Source organism: Schistocerca americana, chromosome 2 (genome assembly GCF_021461395.2).
Source record: "Schistocerca americana isolate TAMUIC-IGC-003095 chromosome 2, iqSchAmer2.1, whole genome shotgun sequence".
NCBI lineage: Eukaryota > Metazoa > Arthropoda > Insecta > Orthoptera > Acrididae > Schistocerca > Schistocerca americana.
This window is the reverse complement of record NC_060120.1, coordinates 262,476,139-262,494,613: the sequence shown is the minus strand read 5'-3', so window position 1 is coordinate 262,494,613 and position 18,475 is coordinate 262,476,139. Positions and strand designations below refer to the sequence as shown.

The window sequence follows — 18,475 nt, the reverse complement described above, 5'->3', positions numbered from 1 at the left end:
GTAGCGAGGTGCTGTCGACTGTATCGCAGATAATTTCGTTGCCGCTGGAGTAAAAGCCGTTTTAGTGTACCTTCAGTGGCAGTTAAATAGCATCAGCAGTCGTCTAACAAGTGATAACCCAGGAAATGGATGTCTTAACTAACCGTTGACCAGTGCTTACTGTAGTGTCTTGTACAGCAAGGGAGCAAGGGGGAGGGTGTTGTTATGGGCGTCCGGTAACCTTTTCCACAACACAAATGCACACATGGATTAATACGCTTCTTCATTTACATGTATATTTACTTAACTGGAATAGAGTCGATATGTTGGGGTAAAGCTCATCAGTAATAGTCCTCTTGCAGACAATATTGGTAATGTTGCTTTTGTATCCTGCCTGGAAGGCGGCGCGTGGGTAGGAGAAGGAGCAGGAAAAATGGTCGGTACTGCAGTGAGTTTAAAATGGTTTACTGGTGCGAGAAACAATACATAACTTTCTACAGATGCGAAGTCTTCGACACGTCGTATGGAGAGCAAACTGAAGCGAAGTTTCCTGGCTGGCTGCACCTGATACAAAGCCGCGAAGCAGTCGCGGAGCTCGTAGAACTCGACAGCACCGGCTAGAGGGCGCTGTCGTCTGTCTCGTGGTAGTGCCAACCTTTGAAACTATACGTTGCTATCGATACTACAGTTGCTATTACAAGCTTTAGTCTCACTGCTGGAGAAGTACAAGTCCCACTATAGTCAAAGGTTCAAATGGCTGTAAGCACTATGGGACTTAACATCTGGTGTCATCAGTCCCCTAGAACTTAGAACTACTTAAACCTATCTAACCTAAGGACATCACACACATCCATTCCCGAGGCAGGATTCGGACCTGCGACCGTAGCAGCAGTGCGGTTCCGGACTGAAGCGCCTAGAACCGCTCGGTCACAGCGGCCGGCCCACTATAGTCACTGATCTGGTCGCTAGGTGCTGTCGGAGCCTGTGACGTGAACTGCGAATATACTGACAGACTCCAAACTGCCAAACTGTAAGAGTGAGTCAGTAAGGCCCTCCGGTCAGGGGACGGCCTAAATACTTGCTGCCGAGATAGTGTTGGCAGCGTGTTGCTTGCGTGTGTGTGTGCGTGTGTGTGTGTGTGTGTTGATAGGCGCGCTTGAGCCAGCGAATCTTAGTTTCATCTTTGCCGAATGGTGTGCTAGCGACAGCTTACGCCAGCACACTTATTTGTATCAGGTCGCGCTGGTGTTTTAAATGTCATCAGTAGTTGTAGAATACTTTATTCTAGACGTAAGTGCTACGAGGGCTGGTTATGCATTCGACAGTTGCAGCACAAGAAGGCATAAAAATGTATTTTGTGTGTCTCACTTGAGTCGAGAGTCAGTCCAGTGGTTGGAACACAGACTGAAGACCATATCGCAAATTTCTCAGTGTGCAGGTGCTAGGACGAAGATGCTACAATTGTAACTGTTAAAAATGTAGTTTCTTAAAATGAAGGTGTTAAGGCTGCCGGTATTAAAAGTGTAATTTCCAGTAACAATTTCATACTGTGCCGGCCGGTGTGGCCGAGCGGTTCTAGGCGCTTCAGTCTGGAATCGCGACCGCTACAGTCGCAGGTTCGAATCCTGCCTCGGGCATGGATGTGTGTGATGTCCTTAGGTTAATTAGGTTTAAGTTCTATGAGACGGATGACCTCAGATGTTAAGTCCCATAGTGCTCACAGCCATTTGAACCATTTGAATTTCATACTGCGTAATAGTTTCCAAGCGTGAGAAACATTGTTCGCCCTTGTTGTAGCCACTGATTTTATTTCAGTCTGCTTCTCGTAAGCATCTTTGGAATTCGTTAGGTTAATTTGGTGGAGGGGACCAAACAGCGACGTCATCCGTCCCATTGGATTAGGGAAAGTTGGAGAAGGAAGTCGACTGTGCCCTAACCATCTCGGCATTTGCCTGGAGCGATTTAGGGAAATTACGAAAAACCTAAATCGGGATGGCCGGACGCGGGTTTGAACCGTCGTCCTCCTGAATGCGAGTCCAGTGTTCTAACCACTGCTCCACCTCGCTCGGTTTCGAATTCGTCACGCGATTAAATGCACGTAGTTGTTTTCAACATGACGAACAATAAAGATGTTGAACAGAGCTCTGTGTAAACAGAGACACGACAAGTTTACCAAGAGGCTGATAGTAGGCCAGTAATAAGAACGCGTAGCTGTCATTCGACAGGTAATAATTGACTCTTGAATATTGTATAATCCTGATCTCAAGTTAATTACAGTTTGCACCGTTTGTATAAACTAGCACTTCCTCCCAGCATGCTGACCAAACAGTCTATATTACAACCGCAGAAACATTTTGTCGCTCACTCGAAGACAACTTTAGATAAAATTCTTCTCTTATCGACGGTGGACGATGAAAACCTTGCACCTCCAGCTGTCTGTGGAAACTTCGTGATTCCAGTGACCAGTAACCTCCATTATCAAGGACACGTTTGAAAGTGCATGGATTTCTCCAATCTGTCAATAACTAGGCTTCTATTGTATTGTGACATATGTAGCAACATTTTCTGTCTCTCTCTCTCCTCTCTCTCTGTCTCTCTCTCTCTCTCTCTCCTCTGTCTCTCCTCTCTCTCTCTCTCTCTCTCTCTCTCTCTCTCTCTCTCTCTCTCTCTCACTCACACACACACACACACACACACACACACACACACACAGTTTTTGTATCTCGCGTAAAATTTAACACAGAGGAGTTAAGAGGTTTTCGTGGCCTACCGTCTTTATGTAAATAGATCTTATGCCGTCATTGGCTCCAAAGAGTAAAGCTGTAGCTGCCCAGTTATATCGTGTGTACGACACAGGGCCACAGATCTGTACCCACGCAGCCGGTCAGTGGTGCACTGTGGACCTTCGCTTATCGAGACAGTCTTATCAACGTCTCTGGCCTTTTAGGTACTTAACCTGGAATAATGGAACATTTCCACGAAATACCAGCCATGGTAGTTACTAGTTGGAAACAGGCCTTCTAAAATAACACATGGAATGAAGAAGAATTGGTCTATTCGCTTAGGGATGAGGATACTGCGATACGCCACGACAGGGTAACACGGTCTTTTTAATGTTCCGTGTTTTCACGACGGAACGTTCTGCGTCTTTTCCGTAGTTTGTCTTTCAGCATTACCATCATTACTTCCTAGAGTTCGTGCGTTTCACTAGATGTACACTACTGGCCATTAAAATTGCTACACCACGAAGACGACGTGCTACAGACTCGAAATTTAACCGACAGGAAGAAGATGCTGTGATATGCAAAGGATTAGATTTTCAGAGCATTCACACAAGGTTGGCGCCGGTGGCGTCACCTACAACGTGCTGACATGAGGAAAGTTTCCAACCGATTTCTCATACACAAACGGCAGTTGTCTGGCGTTGCCTGGTGAAACGCCGGCCGCGGTGGTCTAGCGGTTCTAGGCGCTCAGTCCGGAACCGCGCGGCTGCTACGGTCGCAGGTTCGAATCCTGCCTCGGGCATGGATGTGTGTGACGTCCTTAGGTTAATTAGGTTTAAGTAGTTCTAATTCTAGGGGACTGATGACCACAGATGTTAAGTCCCATAGTGCTCAGAGCCATTTGAACCATTTGAACCTGGTGAAACGTTGTTGTGATGCCTCGTGTAAGAAGGAGAAATGCGTACCATCACGTTTCCGACTTTGATAAAGGTCGGATTGTAGCCTATCGCAAGTGCGGTTTATCGTATCGCGGCATTGCTGCTCGTGTTGGTCGAGATCCAATGACTGTTAACAGAATATGGAATCGGTGGGTTCAGGAGGGTAATACGGAACGCCGTGCTGGATCCCAACGGCCTCGTATCACTAGCAGTCGAGATGACAGGCATCTCATCAGCATGGCTGTAACGGATCGTGCAGCCACGTCTCGATCCCTGAGTCAACAGATGGTGACGTTTGCAAGACAACTACCATCTGCACGAACAGTTCGACGACGTTTGCAGCAGCATGGACTATCAGCCATTGGTTACGCGTCTCGGTCACCTCTTGTTCGCTTTGACGGCACTCTGAACAGTGGACGTTACATTTCAGACGTGTTACGACCCGTGGCTCTACCCTTGATTCGATCCCTGCGAAACCCTACATTTCAGAAGGACAATGCACGACCGGATGTTGCAGGTCCTGTACGAGCCTTTCTGGATACAGAAAATGTTCGACTGCTGCCCTGGCCAGCACATTCTTCAGATCTCTCACCAATTGAAAACGTCTGGTCAATGGTGGCCGAGCAACTGTCTCGTCGCAATACGCCAGTCACTACTTTTGATGAACTGTGGTATCGTGTTGAAGCTGCATGGGCAGCTGCACCTTTACACGCCACCCAAGCTCTGTTTGACTCAATGCCCAGGCGTATCAAGGCCGTTATTACGGCCAGAGGTGGTTGTTCTGGGTACTGATTTCTCAGGATCTATGCACCCAAATTGCGTGAAAATGTACTCACATGTCAGTTCTAGTATAATATATTTGTCGAATGAATACCCGTTTATCATTTGCATTTCTTCTTGGCGTAGCAATTTTAATGGCTAGTAGTGTATTATGTGGTGTCACCGCCAGACACCACACTTGCTAGGTGGTAGCCTTTTAAATCGGCCGCGGTCCGCTAGTATACGACGGACCTGCGTGTCGCCACTGTCAGTAATTGCAGATCGAGCGCCGCCACACGGCAGGTCTAGAGAGACTTACTAGCACTCGCCCAGTTGTACGGACGACTTAGCTAGCGATGCAACACTGACGAAGCCTCGTTTATTTGCAGAGAAGATAGTTAGAATAGCCTTCAGCTAAGTCAATGGCTACGACCTAGCAAGGCGCCACAGCAATTGATAGTTATCGTATGAAGCATGTCTCATCAAGAACGATGTATACAAATGATGGATTAAAGTTAAGTATTCCAGAAGCTACGTACTTTTCTTTATAGCATTCATTACGTATCCTGTTTCAGACCTGACGCCATCCTGCGTGAGTTTAAGTGCGTGCCTTTCGGTTACCCGTCACTGTGGACTGGCTGTCTTGTCAGTCCACAACATATTATGTTTGTGTGAAGGCATTTAAATTTTTGTTTGTGTATTTATATGGCTCTGTATCCCTGAGAGCCACGAAGAAAACACAATTTCTGAAAAAAAAGGCATGTTGGGGGACTTTTAAAGAGATGACAAATTCACAGAATTACGTCGGTGCAAAGCTCAGTGTGTAGCTGCTGAGAGACTGCTTTTTAGACAGAAATTGTACCGCTTATGCAATGAAACAGTCCGTCTGGTGGGAAGACAAGCGAGATACGAGGCCATTTGAATAAGCGTATGTTAATGGACGGGCAGTTACGTCTTCTGTGCCAGCCGCTTGTCACCCAGAGGGAATTCCCCCATCCCCACTCTCGTTTGGCGGCTTTATAGCCATTTACGAACCTCTCACCTGGCCGCGAGGCAGAACCGGCCTCCGTGGTTATGCGTACGAACGTCCCTCTATTTGCACCGCCGCCGCCGAACAGGGCCTCGCTTGCACCTCCGCCAAGCACGGCCGGATGACTTGCAAAGTGGCGCGACCTTCCCTCTCGCACAGTGTAATTGTTGTGCGGCTGTGCTTTGTCCCACTCCGCCATTAGGATAATTGCCGGCACTAATAATCTCGCGGCCTCGCTTCCTGCCGGCGGGCCTCGTTCTCTTCCTTGCCGCACTATGGCGCTGCAGGCGTGATACTGGTCATGGACCTTGGTCCCCAAAGACGTAGCTGTAAAGTAACGACCGAGCCAAGTGCTTACGTTGTGCAGGATGTAACTCGGCGGTTTTCTGGCAGCTGAGGAATCGCAAAACTGGGGTGACTTCGCGGAGGTACGGATTGTTTGCATCCGTTGCCAACATTATCTAGCAAACAACACAGCGCGCCGTAGCATTTTATTACACACAGTGACTGCAATGACGATTCCAGTGTGCAGCCTACCCTGCGGGACGTCATTGGTTAATTCCCCCTCCCCCCTCTCTTCAAGCAGTCTGAATGAGGTGGCTCCGAGCATCCCCCGCGACAGAGTGTCAAGGTACGTTCATACTGGACTCGCATTCGGAAGATGGAGGGGTTCAAATTCCTTTCCGGCCCTCCAGATACCGGAGTTTTATCGACTCGCTTTAGGTAATGCTAGATTGGTTCCTCTGAAAAGTACATGGCTAATTTTCTTCGTGCTACAAAGTTTGAACCTCGTTGCTTATGACCTTATCTAGGGTTACCAAATGTCCTGCTTTTTATGGTTGTGTCGGGCCAGACACATAAAAATACAGTCTGTTCGGCTTTTGTTAGGCTTTTTAGCAACGAAGCAGAATCGCTCAACTAAGGCTTATGCGAAGCCAATGACGTAAATGCCCAATCAAAGTTTTCGCAATTTTAAGGCGATTATCGGAGACACATCAAAATCATGTGAAAGAGTTTAGAACGAACGTCTATAACAGGTACCTTATTGTCAAAAATTACTTGAAATTCTGGATATGCGAGTTTAGCTCCCAGTTAAAGCACCTCCAGTGGATGACATTAGCTGATGTTCCAACCCGGCAACAGGCAGAAAAAACTTTAGATATTTCGTCTGCAAAAAATGTAAGATTGGATGACTGTAAATTCTTTAATCAGTGGCATAATTTCACAATATTCAAGTAAAAAAAAACTACTCAGTCTTTAAAAAGCTTTTATCACATGTAAAGTGGACGGCTCATTTGAAATCAGTGTAATGAAGAATTTTATTCGCAATTACTGAAATTTACAGAATATTATTTTCCAATTCCATGTCATAATGCCAACGTCGAAAGGCTGTCCTCTTTCATAAACGCCGAATGGACAAAGGGACGCAATAAACTGCAAAACGACAAATTTGTTGTTGTTGCTGCTGCTGCCTAATTTAAAATTATTCTGTCAAAATATCCACGAAATGATTTTTAAGAAAAATAAACGTTCTTGATAATGTGGATTCAAAAAAGTGATGTTAATACGTAACTACACTTTATTATTCTCTCTTTATGAGTCTGTTTCGAATGATCGAAGTTAGTGAACATCTTTTTGCTATCCGTCTCAGAAGAATAGATGGTTGTTTATTTTGTTTATTGAATTACTTTTAGTGTATTTTGACATAAAATTATCTTAGTAAAGAGACTGACCAATTAACACGACTGAGTACTTAGTTTCTATCACAACTACTGAATTATATGGCTGTTTGCTGACTTTTTTAAGCAGTTTAAGTTTGGTCTCGAAAAAAACTCAAAGTAAGTGATCATTAATGAGCGATTGAATACAAATTAATTGCTCTAATTGTTCGCGAACTACGGTCAGCTCCTCCCGCGTCAACATACAGCGTGCACACATCCTACCTATCCTAGCAAGATTAACTAAGGAAGTAAGCTGAAAAAACAAGCAATTCGAGGTTTGGAACTTGGTACCCTCCTGATGTGTCACCAATTGACGCAGATGCGTTAATGAGCTATGTAGTTGGCTGTTCAGTGAGCAATTACTTCTCTAGCGTCTGAATGAATTTACACTTACAAAAAGACGAGATTAAACATCTTAAACAGAAAAACGCGGACGAAATTTAATAAATATACTACGACGAAAAACACAGAAAAGGATAAACTCTTAACTTGCAGCTCTGTAGTCGTATACCAGCTGAGAGCTGGAGCCTGACTCACTGCTTACTAAACGAACTGACGGTTGCTTTCAAAACAAAACAAATGAGCAGCTACTGCGCTACCGGTTGAATAAATTTACTACCAGTCTTCATTTCATTCACCCTAATCGACGTTTATCGAAAGCATACAACTGTATCATTCGCGGCCTAAATAATAAATAAATACTGCAACCAGTTACTATTTTTCACTGTTCATGTGAGCAACGGTTCTGTTTAGTGGAGGAACGTTAGTTAAAGAATAAAACATTGATTCTTTGTTGATAGTAGCACTGTAAGTAAAAAATTAAAAAGCGATAATTTTGGCAGAGTACGTAACATAAGATTGAAAAGCCCTCATTAGTTGCATATGACAAATTGGAGAAAAATAGTAGTTGTACTATGTCAGACAGCCACTTGAACATCAGACTATAATACTAAGGTATATATTTTAATATTCTCTTGTAACACCATATTATTAAGTACCATATCACCCAAACTGTTACCTATTGTGATGCAGAAATTTCTGTGCATATTATTTAACGTAGACTAAATGAACCCACTGAAGACAGAAAAACTTCTCCGAATCACGTTTTAGTATTAAAACAAGGAGAATAATTGTATTATATTCGTATATTAGGAAGTAAACAAATACAAAAAGAGCTTCAGCCACAAGATGATTATTCGTTTGTAATTTTTCCTTCTATGTAATTATGTAGTTATGTAGTTCTCAATTCGTTCGAGCAATCAATCATTCATAATAGGAAACACAGTCATAAGTCAGTCACTCAAAATGATTCAGAAATTTTACTTGTTAGAATGAAATCAGGCGATGATTCTTCATCTCTGCATGTTCGTGCTTTGCGGCAGTCTGCTAATCTTTACAAATAAAATGCCTCGTATTTTTGGGAGCGTTGTATAATCAGTAGGGAAACCTCAGATCAATCGTATATTTGGCTTTGATGAAGTTTAACCTTCCGAAAAAGTAATGGAGCTCTTGGATTATTAAATGCAGGTCCGTATCCAGTCTTTCGGAAGTTCTCTTTGATTAACAACTACCCAATATGTCAATGAATATAATTAATTCTAAATGTCAAATAATGTAAATTGTTACACATCTTTTGTATGAAGGAGCACTATATATATATATTTCCCTTTTAATCGTACAATTTCGTATCAGTTGTCTTTTCTCATAAATCTCAATATTCAGATTACAATTCTTCAAACAATGCTCAGGCTAATAGGCACGAAGACAATCTCGGAAGTTTTTTTCTAACAACCACCAGAGAGAGTACTACAAAGAATAATTATGCGCTCGTGGCATAGCTATTGTATGAAACTACTTTGCGCATGGATTCTGCGAGTATAGCAGCAGCAGCAGCACTCCGTCTTCAGGCCACAAGTGGCCCATCGGGACCATCCGACCACCGTATCGCCCTCAGTTGAGGAGGCGGGCCGGCCGCGGTGGTGAAGTGGTTCAGGCGCTCAGTCCGGAACCGCGCGACTGCTACGGTCGCAGGTTCGAATCCTGCCTCGGGCATGGATGTGTGTGATGTCCTTAGGTTAGTTAGGTTTAAGTAGTTCTAAGTTCTAGGGGACTGATGACCACAGATGTTAAGTCCCATAGTGCTCAGAGCCATTTTTTTGAGGAGGCGGATAGGAGGGGCGTGTGGTCAGCACACCGTTCTCCCGGTCGTTATGATGGTTTTCTTTGACCGGAGCCGCTACTATTCGGTCGAGTAGCTCCTCAATTGGCATCACGAGGCTGAGTGCACCCCGAAAAATGGCAACAGCACATGGCGGCTGGATGGTCACCCAGCCAAGAGCCGGCCACGCCCGACAGCGCTTAACTTCGGTGATCTCACGAGAACCGGTGTGTCCACTGCGGCAAGGCCGTTGCCATTCTGCGAGTATGAAGATAGAAAATTAGCAAACGTCATTCAAGGGTAGAATTGTATCAGAATAATTCATCGAATATAAAGAGATATTACACCTTTTAATGTTAACCATAAGCGTTTTATTTACATTTTAATCATCGTCAGTGGATTTTACTTAATAGACGTAATTTTCAAAAGTTTTTTTAAAATTTAGGTTTTTGCATTAACCTATTTCTTCAGGTTGTAAACAAATTTCGGTTCGCGTGTTCCTATTTCATTATAATTTAATTTAAAGTATTTAAAGTATTAATTTAAATAAGGAACTCATTCTTTTCGCTTACGATTTTCACTGATATTTTTCCACTTCTTTGCCGCACTGAGTTTTTTTTCACAAACAATCCAATAATTAGCGTTTGAAGAACATAAATGTACACTTCATAGGTATGACAGATGGAAAATCTGTATGCAGAGGTAAGCCAAAAAGCCAGATGTGAGTGTAGGAAAAAAATAAAAAAATAATAAAGTGTCGTATTTGTCACCGTTATCGTCATCATCATCATTATTGAGTAGTTTTGGTAAGGCTGTTCTGTCGTTAAGGACCTAAAAATTGATTTTTCCCTTTTTTCTGTGGTTTTGTCTCTGCTACGTTACCCTATGACTTTATAAATTAGTTTTGGATGTCTGTTATGGCCGGTTCTTTCAACCTGCTTTGCCATTTTATATGATGCGCTTAAATTTCTTCCAGTACGCTCTTCACATCATCAACTCTGGGTCTAGTATTTCCATTTCTCCAGCTGTTGAGTATCTCAAAATCGGCAATAGAAACCTATTTCAACCGACTGGATTCTTCGATTTTTCTTCTTCTCTCAAGGATCTATACTATAGTCTATAAAAAAGTTTACAGATGTTTTAATTCTGCCATGTAACGCACATAATTATTTAATTTTGAAGCCGAAATCTCTCGAATTGTCTGAATTTGTGTTACTGTGGTATTTCCAACGTGGTCAGTAGGTCTGTCTGCCACTGAAATTTTTTGCTGTTCACCGTTTCGCGGTGATGCTTCTATCTTTTCTGTACAGACATCTCAAAATTTGAAGTGGAAGTAAATGCATAAGGAAAAAATGCAAGCCAATACTTTTAACCACGGTGTCAGATAGGACTGTCCTTAACCAGCATGCATCATTTAACTTTTACACGGCATTTTTAACTGGGATAATATAGTAAATATGGAATATAGTAAAGAGGTATCAACGACGAACTTCCTTTTTGCTGATGACGTAGTTACAATAACATAATCAGAAGACGATTTAAAAAAGTTAGACTACAGAAATGGAAGCTCCAAGTTAATTTTAATTAATGTCAAATCCACACTAGGTATGCGAAAAATTTGTAACAACATTCGAGATAGTGTCGTGAGAAGTTTTCAGCACTCGTTTGCTTTACCTATGTGCTAATGAATAGCTAAGAGTTTACTTAACTTACTCAGAACACAGTACTCTCCAGGATTTTAATATTCGTCCTTCTTTCAACGATTTCCCGAGCATCTGTGTTACGCTTCTTACGGGCCACACCGGCTGTTACGATCGCAGAGCAGTGTCTCCGAATTTGATCGATATCTATGGTCATGCTTACCTAATACTAATACTGCAAACTAAGATTGTTGGTATTTTTAAAAATATCGGCAATCCGATATTTAGATGTTAAAAAAGATGTCACAATCGGCATTCGATGTATCGAAAAAAATATCGATATATTGACGGGGAACCAGTCGACTTGCCGGCGTATAAAAATATCGTCTGCACATTGTAAATATACTACCGGCTTTAGATCTGTATATTTAAGCTAGCTGCCTGCTTATGCCCCTTAGAACAAGAATTGAAAGGTAAACGATGCTCGTTCACGCTTGGCTGTAACCACGGCACTATCAATGGTAACTGCATCTAAGTGGCACAATAAAAGGTGTCCGATGGGTCTATCTTTCGGTTTCGTCACATAGCGCGTTTGTGTGGAACACTTCATGTCGACTTTCCTGTTTTTTTTCCATTTCTGTAAACGGTTGCGACCTGGTAGTTGCAGTATCAAAATTGCGTGATGAAGTTTGACGTTGCATTTTCTGTTGGTAGCACGGAGTTCGATTACGTCAGCATATCCCCTCACATGTCTCCGCCCACCACAAAAACCAATCTTGTCATTTATATTATGGTCATCTTTTTGAGCAACTCGTTTTACAGAATGCCGATGTGAAGAAACAGCATACTAGTTACGTTAAAAATTTTCTCCACGTCGGAAATCTTGTTATTCCATTCACACCGCTCCCCCCCCCCCCCCCCCCCCCCCCAGTGTAATCGGAATTCTTTACTTCTTTGTGCCACCTATACTATCTTCGCACAGTCAAAGAGAAAGACTGGATTGGAGCTCAAAACGTAGTAAGACTTCTTCTCGCAGTGAAGTAAAATTATGTTCTTCTTCGATTTCAAAAGCACTGTTTCATATATTTACCGAAAATTACAAAAAAGCTATTATGCGAAATAAAAATTCGGCACTCGGTGTTGCGATTTCGATATCGATATATCGGGGGAATATATATTGTCGATTATAACGATATTTTTTGGAAAAATAAAACAGCCCTACCGGAAACTCTGGAGCTATAATCAAGAATTGATTGCATTAGAGTCTTGTATAAGATTCTCGTAAATTGCCCTTACGTAAATCTAGGAAGACGGACTTTCTCTCTCTCTTTGCGTCGTCTGTTGCTAGAGATCGCGTGTGAATGAAGCTAGCTCATCAAAAGAGTAGTGTTTTCTGAATACATGATTACGGTGCGAGAGTGGTTTGTTTTCCTCCAGGAAGGTCGTAACGTATGACACTAGCGTATGCTTTGGGATCCGGTAACAGACGTACTGCAGTCCTCTTCTTCTACGGCGGGCCAACTGTCTTCCCGCCACGAGGCATTTCTTGTATTGCAGTCGTCAAGGCCGATCATCATCGCATTTGTGCTGTGTAACCAGAGGTTGGTGAGAGAAGCCCAAAAGGCTGCTGCCGTCTCTCGAAGCGATGCGCATCGTAAAGGAAAACAGCCGGCGATGGAAAGTGAGCGACGTCCTGTCAGCTTATGGCCTCACATGTTTTCTCCGTTGTTTACAATCCGACAGGCGGCCTTGGGCTTTCTGCAGAGCCAGGGATGTCCACGAGCCTCCAGTGGCGGTATCCTGTACTGCGCGTCGCAGAGTCGCGTTGCGCCGATGCACTCTTGGTTGTTGGTGCCAGCAGTATGTCAGAGTACCAATGTGTGGTAAAAGCACAGGGGGAGCATGATGTCTTACCCTAGTTAAAAAGGTTTATTTCTAAAGAACTATCTTAGTGAAGGCAATGTGGCTTCCTGCGAATCGTAGTTAAACTCATAACATTTTTGTGGATACATTGCTACATGTGTACTGATACAGGACTTTCCTCCACGAGCTGTATTTCAACGAGATGGTAAACTGCGGCAGTTGCGGATATTTGTTCGACAATTCTGAGGTGAAACCTTTCCAGACAGGTGGTTCGGTAGAGACAGTCCAACGTCATGGCCACCCCGTTCACCAGACTTAACCCTTCTTGATATTTTTGTGGGGTTACGTTAGGGGGGGGGGGAGGGTTGTTTGGGGAAGGAGACCAGACAGTGAGGTCATCGGTCTCATCGGATTAGGGAAGGATGTGGAGGGAAGTCGGCCGTGCCCTTTCAATGGAACCATCGCGGCATTTGCCTGGAGCGATTTAGGGAAATCACGGAAAACCTAAATCAGGATGGCCGGACGCGGGATTGAACCAACGTCCTCCCGAATGCGAGTCCATTACATTAAGGATACAGGTACAAAGTTCAGATATTCCTGATGTGCAAACTCTGACGACGCAAATGCGAGATGCTCTACAGGCGATAACGGAAGATATGTTGTAAAGACATGGAGAGAATTTGAGAATCGCCTAAACGTACCACGGGAAGCAAACGGAGCACATGTGAAACAGTGTTCATTAAAAAAAAAAAAGCAACAAACCACGTAACTGTATCTATTGTAGTCATTTAGAAATAATTTTTCTTGTAATCAGGATCTCAAACCGTACTCTGTATGTACCACAAACAGTCAGGAACGACAGGGGAACGTGATTTTTAGATCATATATCTTCTCATTACGTACGTAATTTTTGTTTTGAGCACCACAGTGCTGGAGGTTAAATATTCTTGCCTTAATAAGACAGGGAAACATGTTCACCCAATCAATTAAACACGGGCTTATGATTTCCAATACAAACCACTCTGTGAGATGCTAAAATTATGTCGGTGACGACCAAACGTGGCTCAGAAAGCCCGGTGTGCGTGGCTGGGTAGATAGGCGCTGTAAAAAGTGAAGCAATAATATTTTACATCAAAAACTATTTTCATCTTGGTCTTCATCCATGGCTGTACATTTCATTAACGAGTTCCTGTTTTTTTCTTTTCGTTATTTGGAAGAATAGGTTTCATCAAACTACCAGCTGGGGTACCAGCGGTATTTTCCTCATTTGCTGGATATTTTTTTCTCACCAAATAAAACTGGGGGGTAGGATGAAGTAACTCGGTGTTAACTCTGGCGAAAAAGTGTGCATTAAAGTGTGGTTTACGGTTAAAATATCTAGTTCGTAGGTTCATTGAATCGACAACCAAAATGTTGCTTCCTCACCCGGTAGCTCGTGAAATGACCATGAAAGTGAAATTACAGATATTCCAATTCTCAAGGAGGCCTACCAGCAAGGGTTCTTCCTACGTACCATTCTCGACTGGAACTGAAAACGGAGGGAATTGGCAATGAACACTCCGCGACAGAGTCTTTGCCTGCGACTCCTCCACAAACTGTGAGGTGGTGCGCCGAGATTAGATGTAGACAGATGATGAATCAGTTAGAAGCTCTTTTCCTGTACTCTTTACTATTGTGACTGGTGGGGTACGTGGTGATCGGTCTTTTTTTCCTACATCAGTCATGGTCGTTTTTATTCAAATCATTTTCCAAAAAATCGAGGAATTAAACGTAAGAAGCGCCGGTTCTTGTCCTGCCCTCTGGTAAGTAATTTATGAAGCTTGTTTACCTAGAAATCCCCCCCCCCCCCCAAAAAAAAAGCAAAAGTCGTGACCACAACATCGACATCTGGCAACAAACACCTAGCCTTCTCCGGCGACTCTAACCGGCATTGCCTATTGTTTTAACGACCATTGAAACTGTGGTGTGTAACGATGGGTCTAGTCTTAATATACAGTGACGAAAGGGCTCAAGAGCCTTGTGGACTGCACTTAGACGTTGTGTTGAAGCATTCGTCTTGGTACGTGTACAGACTCCGGCCAGTAGTCGCGTTTTCATTTCCAGTTTTTGTACAGGATATTGTAACCTTACTCGCTCATTTGGGACGCCTACAGTTTCCAATATCTCACGCGCCCTTCCAGTCGGTGGTTTTGCGTTTACAACATCGAGGATTTCCCTTGTGGTGATCTCAACTGGGTGATAGCAGCGCTTTCCATCTACAGTGCTTCGGCAGTAACGGCTAAACTCAAAACACAGTAACCGAAAAGTAAATGGTCTTTGCCGCTCGCTGGTGCTGGTGCAGTCTCCGTGAAAGTCATTCAGCTTTCCTCTCTTCCAGCAGAGTTGCCCTTCAAATAGAATGTTTTAACACACGCACGAAATTCTGTTTTCAAAACATATTTCACAGCATCTGTTACATAGACCACTTGAGACAACAGTTAGGATTAATTGGTATAAAAGCTGTGTAACTGGGCGTTGCTGAGAAAAGGAGGGTGGTATCGGAAGGAGTCCGCCGGTATGGCGAATACACTGCTGTCCAACATTAAAGCAACAAACAGAAATTTTGGAAGGTTGCGTTTTATTTTGTGACATAATCGCATAAACAGGTGATTGTAAGGTAGAAACATTGTAAAGAACACAGAACGAAAACAACTGCAATATGCATAACGGTAGACAAAAATGTTCTTCGTTTTTTCCAACTTAACAGATTTGCACACACATTCCAACTGTTTAATGTGCTCGGTATGGGGTGTTAGCACCTCTGGCCACACTACAGACCTGACAACGACGGGGCATGCTGTGAATGATATCAATCTCTTGTTGAGGCAATAACACCTATTCTTACTGCAGAGCTGCTCGCAAGTCTCGATGTGCGATTGGTGGATGCTGACGTAATGGAACTCGTCTGCCTAGTGCATCCTAGACGTGCTCTAGAGAGTGAGCTCTAGAGAGTGAGCAGGCTCCAGAAAAAAACATGAACCGCTCGTACTCCATGAGGTCGAGCGTTATCGTCCATCAATACGAAGTCTGGGTCCACAGGACCTCTCAACAACCGCGCGTGAGTTCCCAAAGTCTCGTCACGATACTTGACAGCAGTTTCAGCTTTCCGATTCCCCGTACGATGTCATGAAGAGGTGTTCAAGTGGTCAACATAATCCCTGGCCACACCGTTGGGGATCCTCCTCGATATAGGTCTGTTTCCACAAAGTTTGGGTCCCGAAATTGTGTGCCACGTTCTCACCAGAAACTAATCTGTCGCGATCCATTCTCCAGGCTAAATTGTGACACATCAGTGGAAAGAACATTGGCCCACTGTTCGACAGTCCAGGTAACAAGTTGACGACTCCACGGTAGACGTTCTCTTCTGTGAAGATGAGTCAGAGGTACACATACAGCAGATCTCCGACAATAAAGGCCACGCTGTCGAAGGTTTCTGTACACCATTTATCTCGATCCAACACGTCCATTGGATGCCGGGAGGTCAGATGCCAATTGCCGTGCAGTACAAAGGCGGTACCGTCGTCCCCTTACAGCCAAATAACAGTCCTCTCTTTCTGATGTCACACATGGTCGGTCCAGCCCTGGTCTTAGGTATACACTTTCGTTCTCTAAAGTAGTAAAGGAGTTTTGATATTTGGGGAGCAAAATAACTGATGATGGTCAAAGTAGAGAGGATATAAAATGTAGACTGGCAATGGCAAGGAAAGCTTTTCTGAAGAAGAGAAATGTTAACATCGAGTGTTACGAAGTCGTTTCTGAAAGTATTTGTATGGAGTGTAGCCATGTATGGAAGTGAAACGTGGACGATAAATAGTTCAGACAAGAAGAGAACAGAAGCTTTCGAAATGTGGTGCTACAGAAGAATGCTGAAGATTAGATGGGTAGATCACATAACTAATGAGGAGGTATTGAATAGAATTGGGGAGGAGTTCGTGGCAAAACTTGACTAGAAGAAGGGATCGGTTGGTAGGACATGTTCTGAGGGGAGATGAAGAAGCTTGCACAGGATAGAGTAGCATGGAGAGCTGCATCAAACCAGTCTCAGGACTGAAGACAACAACAACAACAATAACAACAACAACAACAACAACATATTCCCCCTTCAGCGCTTTATGAATCGCTTCACACGTTTCTGGAAGTATTATGATTAATGTGCAATTTCAGTGCTGTGTTGTAAGCTAGAGTACCTCTCTCATGTATCAAGAAATTGCTATGTCACAGTGTGCCTGTCTTCTGCACATAAAGCATTTCTCAAGACAGTATTCTGTTTTGTAATACGAGAAGCCACTTTACTGAGCAAATAATGAAATACACGCCCATCAATTCGTAAGTAATTTATAGATAAGATCTGATGCCCTCCGCTTGCAGCTCTCGTATAAACTTTCGTCACATCCGAGAAACAACAGAACGGTTCACATTAGGCCATCAGGCCACATCAGTTTGCGTCTGTCCGCTTCCATTCTTCCTAGGCCCTCCACCGTGGAGAATCTGGTAGGCGTCTTTTCTGCACCGTGCTACACCGTCTGTGACTGTGTACACAGCGATTGTGTAAATGGCAAGCAAGTCTGATAGGTGCCCTGATGTCATGGTTGCTGGGGTTTTCCGTTACCCCGAATGCCATCGTCCGTGCAGAACACGATGGTATGGACGTCTGTAGACAGTTTGTATGACTATATCGTGAATTAGACACAGGATGGGGAAATACCAGTTTGTTGCTTTAATTTTGGATACCAGTGTACTTGACGTTCGGTGCCAACACTAGTAGGTCAACACTTTCCTCGGTAACGTGTGTGTTTCCCATCATTTTATTGTAACGAATCGTAGCTAAAACGACGCGTTCCAATCCTCAGTTTGCTGATGCTTTGAAACAGCTTACATTCATACCACGTACTCCATGAGCAAGAAAACCCACCAGATATGATGTTTAACGCCGTCCGGTATGGTAGCTCTCGTGTTCTGCTTGTGACGTAAAACGAATCGCAGCGCTTTCACCACGCTCCTCTCTACGAGGCAAAAAAGCTGACATGCCAGATTGTTTATTACACGCTATGCAGTGTAGTGGAACGTGGAATTCCACGATGTGACGTCACGTGCAGTTTCGCGTTCCGTGAGAGGACGGCTAAGTGTGTGCTGGTGGTGCCCTTGCCATATGCACGCGGCATGCGAGCTAGGTACGCGCGTTCTTGCCCCGCTCTTCCCGTTAAAGCGAGTGGGCTGCCTCACTATGCCGCCCCCCCCCCCCTCCAACCCCCCCACCCCCCTGTTCGTCGTACAATCGGGTCGGCCTTCTCGTATATCACAGAGTGCCATAATTTGCAAACTGTTGTAGGATGTTTCATCTCGACATCTTTTGCAGGAGAGCTAATGTAATGTCTCTCCTTCCTGATGCGTTCTTTTTGCAGCTGTTTGAAGCTGCAGAACATCTCATCTCTGTAGAGGCGTCGTATCCTTTCCAGAAGGTAAATATGGCATTCCTTTGAACGTCGCAGTACTTAAACACAGCCACTAGTGCTGTTGATAAAATATCGTTATATTTTCCAAAACATATCGATATACTTCGGCGATATTTTTCACCGATATACATCGATATCGCAATGGCAATATAGAGTGCCGATATTTTTATTT

The 18,475-nt window shown here is 43.7% G+C and overlaps 1 protein-coding gene across 7 annotated transcripts in view; it reads left to right on the top strand.

Moving 5' to 3' along the window:
* Positions 1 to 18,475, top strand: part of LOC124593756 (NAD kinase-like) — a 907,239-nt gene that overhangs the window by 764,095 nt on the left and 124,669 nt on the right. The window lies entirely within an intron of this gene.